We start from the raw sequence: 12,710 nt of genomic DNA, 5'->3' as shown, positions 1-12,710 counted from the left end.
AAACCTGAGTCATATTGGTTATTTGGTCTGAGTAGATTTTCATAATGGCCCAAAGTATGGTCAAGCAATTGACTATACAATTTACCAACATAGAGAACCTTGCTCAGGCCCTCAGTACGCAAGTAAATGTCATCCTAATGACTTAATTCTCATCTTGTGGGGATGATGCTAGAAAAGTGTAACCCTGCATGCAATAAATGCAATAAAATTTAGGGCCCAATCCCGTTCCCAATTAACTCAATAGTAGGGTTTTGTTTTTGTTTTTTTTCATTGACTTCACTTGGAGTGGATCATATCCTATTTATAAATACTGCTCCATTTGTCTTTGCAAATGTGTGTGTGTACACATGCATGAGCATGTATATCAGTCTGTAGGTGACAATTCTTTGCTCAGATATGAACAATAATAAAATTTTCTCCTGTCAAATGTCCTATTGCTGTCAATGGAAGTTTTGTTTGAGGTAACAAATACAGGATTGGGTCCATGGTCAGTATTTGGCTAATACCTATGCATTGGTTTCTGGTAAACCATGAACTTTGTTTTGGGTTGGATGATTCTATATTGTTTTCCTTGCCATTTATATATGGAACATAAATTATATTAGCCTGATCCTGCATTTCTCTAAGACATACAATTTTGTTTGAAGTCAGTTAAGATTTTGGGTGTGCACTAAAGATTCCCATTATGGAGAAAAATTAAAAGTGTAGGTTGTTCCATCTCTGTATACTACAGATGTGAGGACTTTGATACAAACTCAAGCCCTTACTGTGTTTGCTAAAATCTTTATAAATTTCTCTTGTAAACTGCAGCACAACCATGAACTATGGACTCACCTTTTGTGAGTCATTTTATTTCTATTCTGCTACCCCCAAATTATCAAAAGAATTGGATTGCATTATGGAAGAAAACAGTCAGATTATGAGGTTTATAAAGAGCACCTGGACAATTTGCAAAAACATGTAAATAAATAAAAAAAAAACATGTATAGTTACTTGGAGATTGTAGTCAGTTGTTTTCATAAACCTAAACTGAATTCTCATCAGGTGTGTGTGTGTGTTGGTTTTTCTTTTTTTTTAAATGGGATTGTGATGCAACTCTTCAAACCAATGTGAAGACACCCCATTTACTTCAATGGTGTTTGGATCAGGCCCTTATTCTCTGAGAAACCCTGTAGTTCAATTAAACACAAGTATCTGGCACAGACTGTGGATAGGGTTTGTTATTGTGGTTAAATGTGAAGATGGAGGCTTACTAATGATTGTCTACTTGCAAGTTTTGTTCTAATTCATTATCATTCTCTTCACCTTCTAGCTGTTTGTATATAAGGATTTTCAAGTAAATCCCCTTAAAGTGTGCTTTTGTGTTAAGGTATTTAATGTCAAAGGTCTTTGAATAGTTTTTATGAAAGAGGACTTGTCAGGGCATATCCTGCAGTGAACACCTGGGAACTGCAGGGTTCAGCTAATGGTGACTTTGTGTTAGTCTAGAATTTTACTCACTGGCTTTACATCAAGACTCCTTTTTTCTTCCCTTCAGTGTATTTCTTATTTGTAAAAGGGATGGTGTTTGAATATTTAAGGACCTATCATGGATTAAGATTTTATGAATCACAAGCAGAGTAAAATGTCTCTTCTTTCATGAATACGATGAAGGAAATTATATCTGCATATGGTATACATGTTGAGTATCTGACGAGTAAAGCCTCTGAGTGCGAGCCTCCCCCCCCTTATAAATTAAAAACCTTTTATATATTTAACACCATTAAAATGCTCGTTGCAAAGGGGGGTTTGGGGTGAAGGATGAGAGCTCATAACCCCCCCAATATAATAACCTCAACCTCTTGAGGGGTCCCAACCCCCAATTTAAGAGCCCCTGGTGTAATAGTTCTGAAAACTAAATACAAGGAATTAATAAAAGTTAAATATGACTTTAAGGGTAATACAGTCAATTATTACTATTACCAGCTGAAGAGCAGATTAATATGAGAAAATAAAGTTGTCATTGCCTAAATTTAGCTGTACTTACCTAAAGCAAAGTTTGTCTCTTAAATTAAGTTGGGCAAGGTCAACAAGGGTGAATGTGGATAAACTGGGTCAGCTCTTGGACTAAAAAAACATAAGGTTAGTCTTTTCATTGACATGAACAGTCCCATAGTGATCCCATAAAATCCATTGCTGATAATAGTTCAGTTCAAGTGACATTAAACCAACTCTGGTGATAGCTTCCATACTTTGATGTAAGGCACTGAAAATTGCATCTCCATTGCTGGTGGTGACTGCAGTGACCCTGGGCAAAGGAGTTGTTGACAGAAGGATTATACATTGAGGGTTACATTGAAGGGCAACTTTACTTTCTGCTAAGAGCTCCTGGCCTTCATGACCAAACCACCATGATGCTGATGCTTATATATTGTATTTAATTATATTTAATAGAGTGATGCATATTATCACTGTGAAGCCCAGGAAATCGTATTAGATTCAGCTCACCATGATGGTACCAGAGTACAATTAAAAAAAAAAAAAAAGCCTGCAAACAGTTGCAAGCTAACTGTCTGATTCTGCATCCATTAATGTGAGTAACTTCACTCATGAGAATTCTCACTGAATTCTCATTTACTCATATACACACTTGTAGGATAAGTCTCTTAAATAATTCCCTTAAATAAAAGTCCTACATAATTTAATAGGGAAGAACACCCCCACCCAAAGTGCTAACATTTTTAAGTTGGCCCCAAATATCCCCTAAGTTTGTGGGTAGCGTTGTCCAGGGTTTTGATTCAGGTCCATCTCTAAGATCACCATTGTCTTGATGGCTTAAATTCCTATCTTGTTGTCAATATGTAGCACTTTTCAACTTTGAAACAACTTATAAATCTTCAGAATATGCTTAGATGTAGGTAAGTAGTAGTATTTCCATTTCTACAGATGTAAAATATGAGGAAGTGGGATTGCTGATTTTGCTGAATATCCTAGATAGCATCCGTGTCCGAGGTGGTGGTAAATGGAAAGAGTTCTTGGCCTTCAATTTTGTGAATGGAACCAACATGTGGTTTAGTAATTACATGCCTTAGCAATTCTGAATAATTTCCAGGTACTGTATGTTACCACAAACTCAAATGTGTCTTATGGACTCTATATTTTGAAATTTCTTCGAGAATTTCTTCATTTACACTTCACCTCAAGAGTTCTAGTTCCTTCAATTTACATATTTTTTTAGGTCTCTCTCTCCATCCATGTGGGGAGAGATGGTTGACCATGGTTGGGGTGGGGAGAGATGGGTGAAGTAATACAACACATAAGTCCATTAATGTCAGAATTAACTTGTGTAAGTCTCCTGCACATTTACAGAAGGACAGTTTCATTGTTCTTCCATGGGCTTGTGAAGTGGGGCAGCTGTCCCACTCCATGAGAAAAAGGGCTGGAACAAGCTAGAGAGGGTGTGCAGATCAGCAGCCAATCAGCAAAGGCCTGTGAAGAGCCAGTCAGGGTCGGGCTGGGCCCTATATAAAGGCTGCCTAGCAAAGGAGAGAGGAGTCTCTCCCTAACTAGCAAGGGAGGAGGACTGGCCCCTGAGGTAAGGAGATAGCACCTTGCACAGAGTAGTGCGGGGCAGGCTGGGGAGAGCTCTGGCCCAGTTACCTGCCAGGCTGCGGCCATCCCCCTAAAAAGCGGTCGAAAAGGTGCATGGAGCCAAAGAGGAACTGGCCCAGGGAAGATAGGTGGACAAGAGGGGAGAGAAGGAGGGCAGAGACAGGCTGTCACTGGAGAGTCCCGGGGTTGGGAGCCAGAGTAGTGGGTGGGCCTGGGTCCCCTTTCACCCCTTACACTGCACCTGACCACAGAGGAGTGTGGCTGAGACAGACTGCAACTTGCCCTGAGGTGAAGGGCTAGACTTTGGGGTTGTGGTTGGCCACTGAGGCAGGTGCAAGCCGAAGGACTGTTACCACCCCTCCTGCCCCCCTCCCCCCCCAGAAGGGGATGAGAGTGGAGTAGTGGATGCTGCTGGAGGGCAGTGTCCTAAAGTGGACACCACCAAGCAGGGAGCAAGGCGGTTCCCAAATCAGCAGAGCAGACAACGGGCGAGACACCATGTGCAGAGGGCACTCCACAGCTGACTAGAGCTATTTCCCAGAGCAACCAGTAGGAGGCGCCAGTGGTGGTGAGTCCTGACCCCGTCACAACTTGCAATGATAGTTCATTTAATTGTTTTGTTTGTTAGAGTAGAGAATCTCCAAGCACCATCCATAGGGAGTCTCTTTTAAAACATGGCTCACTAGTAATAATTGAGAAACGTTGTCACAGAGAATTGGTTGAACTCAGGCAGCAATCCAATCCTAGCTGCATTTTTGAAAAATTTGTAGAACTTAGAATCCCTTCTGGTGAAATAACTTGACAGTAATGAAGAATTAGAATTTCACCAGCCTTATTAGCTGTACAGTTGGATGCTGAGAAGCAAAGGCTGAATGGAGTTTAGCTAGAACTCAAATGTTCATTTATCTCTTATCTTTGTCTTTTTCTATATTGCTTTTGGTTGTGTAGCACTCTTTGAATGACACAAGAAATGATTGTGTTTCTGACATTGTAGCCCTCAATTGTCATCTTTAGTCCTCTAACTCTTAAAGAATAAGGCTTTAAAAGAGATTGGCTTCCATCAGCTACAGAGCCTGCCTGTTAAGGAAGATGAAAAAATGACAGTGGAAAAAATCAAATAGGATAATGTTGTTAAATTGGCTGAATAAGTTCAAGATTCCATTTCAAGCAAATGGTTCACACAAAACAGGTGGGAGGTTTTTAATACACATTAGCATGAAAAGTAATTGTGTTAATGTTAGGGTTGGAAAGTGTTTGAGTATCCTTTAGGTTTCCATATTCCTTTACCTCCACCTTGATAACTGTGAATATACTAACATGAGAACTAGTGAACACACATTAAAACTTGTAAAAGTTATTGACTGCAGGCATTCCTTTTGTTGCTATTTTGTGTTCTTTAGTCACTCACTCAGTTTAACATTTGCCTGGACCAGTGGGGTGGGGCGGGGGCAAGAACGTTGAAAAGTCAGTGTTGTTTATTTAATTGGCTTGCAGAGACAATTCCCCCCAGTTCCATTCCAAGTTAGATTCATTTTTTCTTTCCTGGAAAACATTGAAATAGAACATATGATACTTTAGAACTGATATGAAATGAAATGAGCTGAGTAAAACAGCTGCCATTTTCACTCAATAGACCCTAAACCTTCCAGTGAAATAGTTTTGAGCCTGCTGAGTAGGAATGGTTTAAAGGTCTATTGTAAAAGACAAGAATTCTTTTCATTAATTAGACCAGTCAGTCTGCTTTGTATCTGCAACAATGAATAACCTTTCATTCTGGGGGTGTAGTTAAGCCCTTAAACTAACTTGATTTCTTGCTCCATTCTGCTAACACATAATTTCTTACCTTTATACGTATTATTGTTCAATCACTAAAATGCTTCTATTTTTCTTTTAGTTTAGGACTTGTCTAGACTAGGAACACTTGCACCAGTGATTAGATCAGTGCAACTCTCCAATTGCAAAACAGTATATATACCAGTTTGACTGCACTTATCGGGGGAGGGTGGGTGATTTACCTGGTCTTACACTAGTTTAATACACATATTGGGGGGTTGCAATGGTGTAGCTACACAAGTGGAAAAGAGAAAAATTTAGTACAGACAGGGCCTTAGTCAATATTATTAGGATAATAAAAATCATATTATCTGCTTATTCTTCGCAATCTGTTCTGAGTAATCCCCAAGTAATGGGGGTAGGAAGGGAATCCATTTCTACTTATTTTTGTCAGATACTTTAAGTTCTGAGCACTGCAGTTATTGTCTAAAGAAAACAAGTCTGTATTAGAGAGATATGCTAAGGAAAGTGTGTGTGTTAATCTAAATTTGAACAGTACCTAGCCCAACAGGGGTCCTGATCCTAATGGTGGCCTTTAGGCACGATTTATTATTAAAGCCTCTGTTAAAACATGTACTTATGTTCTGTATTCCTTGTATGGCACTAGTGCTGAACATTGGTTTGGTTTCTTGCTATTGTACTGAGTTTTCTGTCAAAATATACTGGATAATATATTGAAATGACAGCCACTTGGCAGGAACCCACTTGCTTAGAAATATACTAACTAATTTTAAGTTTCAGAAACTACAATTTAAAAGAGTGTTTTATGAAGAGGAGTTGTTGGTATATCTACAGGGATCCAAGTCACACCATTTCAGATAACTACTAAAAACCTCATTTATATTTAATTTATATTTGAAGGGAAGTGTCTTTCCCCCAGTACAGGCAGATCCTCCATTCTCATCTTCATCTACTGAAATTTTTATGAATGTAATATTGAACTCTTTGCTCCCATAATCTGTAGATGAGCTTCTTGACTATATTCCTGAGGGGGATCTCTGCACAGGTGTTCTGCTTCTCAGCTAGTGGGGTATACCCTCTAGATTGTTCCACCGTGCTCAGAGATACCAACACTCCCTTCTCAAGGATAAAAAGAAAAGGAGGACTTGTGGCACCTTAGAGACTAACCAATTTATTTGAGCATGAGCTTTCGTGAGCTACAGCTCACTTCATCAGATGTTTACCGTGGAAACTGCAGCAGACTTTATATACACACAGAAATCATGAAACAATACCTCCTCCCACCCCACTGTCCTGCTGGTAATAGCTTATCTAAAGTGATCAACAGGTGGGCCATTTCCAGCACAAATCCAGGTTTTCTCACCCTCCACCCCCCCACACAAATTCACTCTCCTGCTGGTGCTCAAGGATAATAATTCTCTTCTCATCCTGTGGGTTTTTTCTCATTGCATCATTAGAAAGTACTGGCTTTAGTCCCACAAGAGCTTATTTCCTTCTCTATAGGCCTCAGTTTCCTGCCCTGAACTAGGGTATCTACTATCCCACTAGTAACCTAGAGAAGGGTAGTGGAAAGGGAGGGACCTGGGCCCGCCCTCTACTCCGGGTCCCAGCCCAAGGGCCCTAGGGATAGTGGTAAACAACTTGAACTAGTGTTTCTTCCCCTGGGCTACTTCCCTCTCCTGCTCTTCAGCTTGTGGGGCTTCCTCTCTCCCCCCCAACAAGCCAGGTGTCTCTTTACCTAGGGTCTTGGTCTTCTAGCCAGCTACGGCACTCCTTCAAACTGCTCTCTGCTCCAACTCCTTCCCCTGGCTGATTGAAGCAGGGGTTTTTATCAGGTGATTAGCTTCAGGTGCTTTAATTGGCCTCAGGTGCTTTTAATTAATAGAAACCTTTCTTCCCTCTACAGGGAATAAGGCTTCTCCTCATCCTGGGACTTGCATATCTCTCATATCACACTCCTGCTGCCATCTGGCCGTGCTGTATCACAACACCATGCACAATCAACCTGTGGAACTCATTGCCGGGGATGTTGTGAAGGCCAAAACTATAACAGAGTTCAAAAAATAATTAAGTTCATGGAGATTAGATCCATCAACAGCTATTCATGGGGTTGCATCCCTGGCCATCTGAGTGAACTGGGTGTCCCTAGTCTCTCACTGCCAGAAGCTGGGAGTAGATGACCAGGGATGGATCACTCTAACTACCTATTCTGTTCATTCTCTCGGCAGCATCTGGCATCAGTTACTCTTGGAAGACAGGATACTTGGCTAGATGGAACTTTGGTCGGACCCAGTATGGCCGTTCTTATGTTCAAGTGATTTTAGCTTATGCATTGCTGCTAAGTGGGTACTGCATGAAAACAGAAGTCAAGCTTGAACCGATATCCTAGCACTGGCCAGCTATCTTAAGTTGAAAATACCACAAAACTCATGTCAGACTTTTTGTGTGTGGATGGGAGCTCAGTTAAGGGAAATGCCTGAATTAAATCTTCAGTGAAGATGTACATGATGGCGACAAAGGGTTTCTCAGAATGAACTACTAAGCTATGCAGGGCTTTAGCTGAGATCTGGAGGAGGATGCTATAGAGGTAGCACTGCTGACCACCTGTTTGGGAGTGGGGAGTCTGCACATGGAGGGAACCCTCTCTGCACAGCTCAGGCAGTGGGGTGGGGGAAGAGATGATTTGGGCTGTCATTTTTGGAATTTTTTTAATTGGGAGATGGGCAATTCGTCATTACAAGTTTGTAGTGCTTAGACTGCTAAGTGAACCTGCAGATACTGGTTCTTGTCTAACTGCTACAAACTGAAGCCTGAGAAACTTGCAAGGCCCAGTGTCATGTTAACCTACTTGGTTCATAATGGCCAAATGCCTTAAAAGCTTTAGAAAGTGACATCTTGACTAGATACAAGACAGTAGAGAATTTTACACTGCAAACCTAAAAACCTATTTCTCTCTGGGATTTGGACTGTGAAAGACTTGCTTTGTTTTTGAATCTTAATTGTAGTATATTATGGAAGTTGAATGCCAGTGTAGGTGTACTGGTATATATATTACAAATGATACAAAGCAATAAACTGCTCTCCCTTTCTCTCTGCCTTGGGAGAATAAACTTTAAAGTCAATGATCATGTGTCATCAAGGTAAAACAGTCTTAGAGCCAATTTTTGGAGTTCTTGCACAATGAACATCAGTGAAGTGTTCACCCTATTAGACAGCTCAGGAAAACAAGCTTTTGGAGGGTCATAAGCTTTAGCTTGTAACCTTGCTGCCATTTGTTTGGTAGGGTCACTCTTCATTGTAAGCTTGAATGAGCCTGTTAGAACTGCAGTGAAGAGTGAGTCTGAAGAGCATATTGAAATATGCACCATTGAGCCAGCAAGAAAATGTACACTTTTGCAAGTAAGGAGCTAACAGAATTGTTGAAATAAAAGGTCACTTTTAGACTGTGATCAGTGCATTGTGATCTTGGTGAACAAGATATTTTTGTGGGATGAGTAAGAGGTGAAGGAAGAAAACCAAGTCACCACTTTTTCCCCTTTAGAATTAGTAATAACACTAATTGAACCTTTAATACTATGTTTAAATGCTCTTTCAAAAAGCATGTGAAACTGGAGAAAAGGGCTAACATGATTTTTAAATGCTTTCATTGTTTTTTTTCGGCGGGGGGACAAGTGTCCAGACTACAGATACTTTGACTGACTTCAATGCACTTTGGCTCAAGGAATGAGAGGTAAGGAAGTTGAAAGGAAGGCACCCCACAAACACCCATTTTAGTTTTTGATTGCTGGAATTGATAGCACAGGGGCATTGCTGTTCTGTGTGGCATCCTGTTGACCTTAACAGCACTTTGAGGATGCAGCAGTCTGCACATGTTCTGTTAATGTCAGGATCAGAGCCTCAATATCCATTCTCCTGCCTGCCCCACCTCCCCAAAAACAAAAAGTATCTAAATCACTAAAAAGAGAGGGGAAGTTTATTTAAATACAAAATTCAGAGGAAAAGTTGTCATCACCAGAATACTTGTAATTCTGAAGTATGTATTTGTGGCACAGGCATCAGAAACTAAAGAAAACTTTAAAACAGAACAGCTGTATTTTATTTTATCCTCTGGCATAAGCTGCCAAGCTTCTGTAGGGAAAGTCAGACACTTTTTAAAAAAACTATAAAGACCTTTTTCCCCTTAGAACTAATTTGCAAATGATCTGGCTGAGACCAGTGAGGGATGGAGAAATCTATCAGGAAACTGAACCAAAAATAAAACTTTAAGTATATATGAAAGTATTCATTGTTTTCTAGTGTGAAATTGATCAGGGACAGAATAACTTAGAAAAACTTATGAACTGTACTCAAAAGCTCAACAAGTATTTGGGCTCTTTTTTTAAGTCGCATGAAAAAAATAGCTGGTTGTGGTTTGTTACAAATTATACCCGATAGGTCACGCACAGGAACTGCTGCAAATTATACCCGATAGGTCACGCACTGTTCGAGCCTAGGCTGAGGCACACGAACAAAGTCCACAACTGCAGAATTTCCAGAGACACTAAGTTTATTACGCTTGAGTGTGGTGCCCCCCTGCTAATCAAAGGTTATATGCCTTTTAGCAAAACATGCTGCCCTCGTGCATCAGAAACCTTAGCCAATAGACAAACCCTTTCCTTATCTACCACCTATCTCTGCTAGGTACATTCCCCGTACTAAACCATTACTTCAACTACATTACAGGTCCTAAAGCAATGCATCAGTAACTTTTCTTATCAGGATGGGAGGCTCACATAAAGAACAGGAGGCAGGGAGTTAGGAACAGACAAAGAACAGAAACCGGGAGTTGAAACAGCCTGGAAACAAGGGGGGAGAGGGGTAGGAGGGAGGATTTTCACAGGAATGCAGTATCTAAGAAACACACCTCCTGGTGCATGATGTGCTTGCTTTTAGACAATGGTGGGCCCCAAACAAAATGGAGTCACATATGCTAAACTTTTCCTTAACAGGTTGCTGAATTTTCTATTCCTAGCCTGGGATTTTCAAAGTTGTCTTAGCAAGTTAGAGAAATATATCGAGACTTGGGCACTTCACTCCTTTGAGTTCATTTGGAAATCCCAGCCTTGATTTTGGTAAAAAATTTGACATAAAATTAGAGGGCATGTTAACATCTGCTGCTGCAGATATATCCAAATTTGAAAGAAAACTATGAAGAGCTCAGTTACTGGGCCAATTTCTCTACTGGCATAACTCCATTGAGCTACACCTACAGAGAATTTAATATATAAAGCCTACAGAACAAGCAAGATACTAATATTATCTTACTTGCCTTCTATTACCTTTTTTAAACCTGGAGTTGCATCTGCTACAATTGTTACTAAATTCTCTACCACTGATAGCAGCCTATATAGTACTAATCCATTTGAAAAGTAGTAAACAAAAGACATTATGATCTCTCCTTTGTTCTCCTCTGTGCTTGGCTAAACTGTATATTAACTGCTGATACTCTGGATGGCTGATACTATAGTGAAGTTCCACAAGTGACAGTTAATGAGGGTGAATTTTTATTTTTAGGTTCACTCTTTATTGTAATATGGCTCAGCAAATAATCTTGCACATGCCAACTTTTTTGCTTCTGAGGTATAGGTGAATGGTTCCTGTTTTGCCTAATTGATGATATTTGGTGGTAACCATAATGTATGACCCATCCCATTTATCAGAACATTTCAGTTTCCCTTCTTTGAAACTGAATAAAAGGTGCAAATATTATTCTACACCACTTGAATAAACAAACCTAAGATCTGACCGTGCAGGCCATAATATTGGATTCTTTTAAATCAATCTAGCTGCTTATTATTTGCTACTTTTTGTTCCTTTCCTCCAGTTTTCTTCATTCATGTTTCTTTATTCATCATGCCCAAAATTTATGAGCCAGTCCAACCTGACCAGATTAAAAAACAAGCTTTTTCAGACAGGCTTTAGTGGCCTAATGTGACATAAAATGTCACTGGAACACAGATCTGTTTTGTATTTAAGCCCCACCCTCTCCTGTTTCCAGAAATTCTTACTTAAATGGTATTAAAACAGTTGGAGGCAGATTAGGGTGTTTTGGGGCCCTGGTCCAGAGCAAGTGCGGTCCCTCCCTACCCCTTCTGCCTGCAGTCCCTTCGCTCACCCCCTTCTTGGCACTCCTGTTGTGGAAATGGGGTCAGGGCATGAGGACTTCCCCAACCCTCCTGGTGGGGAGCAGGGTCAGGGCACAGGGACTTGCCCTGCTCCACTTGGCTCCAACCCCATGTGCCTTGCCCTCACTCCCAGTCCCTAGCAGGAGCGCGGCTGGGTGGGTGGAGCATGGCAAGTCCCATTATTCTGACCCCGCTCCCCAGCAGGAGTGGCGGGTGGGTGGGGAGTGGGGTTGTGGTGCCCATTTTTGGCGGTCCCCCCAATTGGCCATGGCCCTGGGCATTGGTCCAGTGGCTAATCTACCACTGTATTTATTACCAATAAAGATCCAGCACAATCAATTTCTGAGTCTTGAAAAAATGTAAGAAAGCTAAGATGCTACCAGAGATCCTACAGTACTACTACTGTCAAAAATGACAGTGGCTCAAATAGTTGGAGGTGATGAGTCCTTGCAACTCCTATTATAATTAAATGGAGTTGTAGATTCTCAGCACTATTCCACTATATCAGATTTGGGCCCTGATTCAGCAAAACACTTAAGCAGATCCCTATTCGCTTAAGTCCATCCTTCCACAGGAAAGCACTTAAGCATAGGTTTAAATCCATTGATGCTGATTTGCTGAACTGGGGCCTTAGCTCATTGACCTAGTATATTTGACTAAGAACTGTAAAGTAAAATTATGCCAAATTTCTTTTTTTCAGCGTTACTGAGCACCCACAGTTCCATTTGATGTGAATGGAGATCTACAGATTCCCAGCACCTGTGGAAAATAAGGCATACAGTGTTCTAATAGCATATAAAAGAAAGCCACTTGGCATCAGTGATCATTTTAAGATATTCTAAGAACTATAAAGAACTGTTTGAATAAAAATTTACAATAGACACATTCAGTCTAAAAAGGTGTGTAACTCTGTAATATAGTTACAGGCGATATTTGGCTAATTTAATTTAGATTCTTACCAGTAAATAACTGCTTATAAATACCCGTCTTGCTTCTCTACTCTAATGTTGTCCACAACAGATACTAAACAAAACGGTACAATAAAACACTTCTACAAGCTACACTTTCAATAGCCTATAAGGCATATTATGATAATGTAAAACGCATGCAGTTGTTACACACTGACAAATACTTAACAATGTGGAGGTTAGTCATGGTCGG

At 40.4% G+C, this 12,710-nt stretch overlaps 1 long non-coding RNA gene across 2 annotated transcripts in view; it reads left to right on the top strand.

Annotated features, from left to right (window-relative positions):
* Positions 1-12,425, top strand: part of LOC140910384 (uncharacterized) — a 30,507-nt gene extending 18,082 nt beyond the window's left edge. For both annotated transcript variants that reach the window (XR_012158558.1, XR_012158559.1), the window contains 2 exons: positions 9,058-9,115; positions 12,250-12,425. This is a non-coding gene — a long non-coding RNA (uncharacterized lncRNA). The remainder of the gene's footprint in view (positions 1-9,057; positions 9,116-12,249) is intronic.
* The last annotated feature ends 285 nt before the right edge of the window (positions 12,426-12,710 follow it).

This window comes from Lepidochelys kempii, chromosome 4 (assembly GCF_965140265.1).
Source record: "Lepidochelys kempii isolate rLepKem1 chromosome 4, rLepKem1.hap2, whole genome shotgun sequence".
Lineage (NCBI taxonomy): Eukaryota > Metazoa > Chordata > Testudines > Cheloniidae > Lepidochelys > Lepidochelys kempii.
The sequence above is the reverse complement of the archived record's forward strand: the minus strand, read 5'-3'. Positions and strand labels throughout refer to the sequence as shown.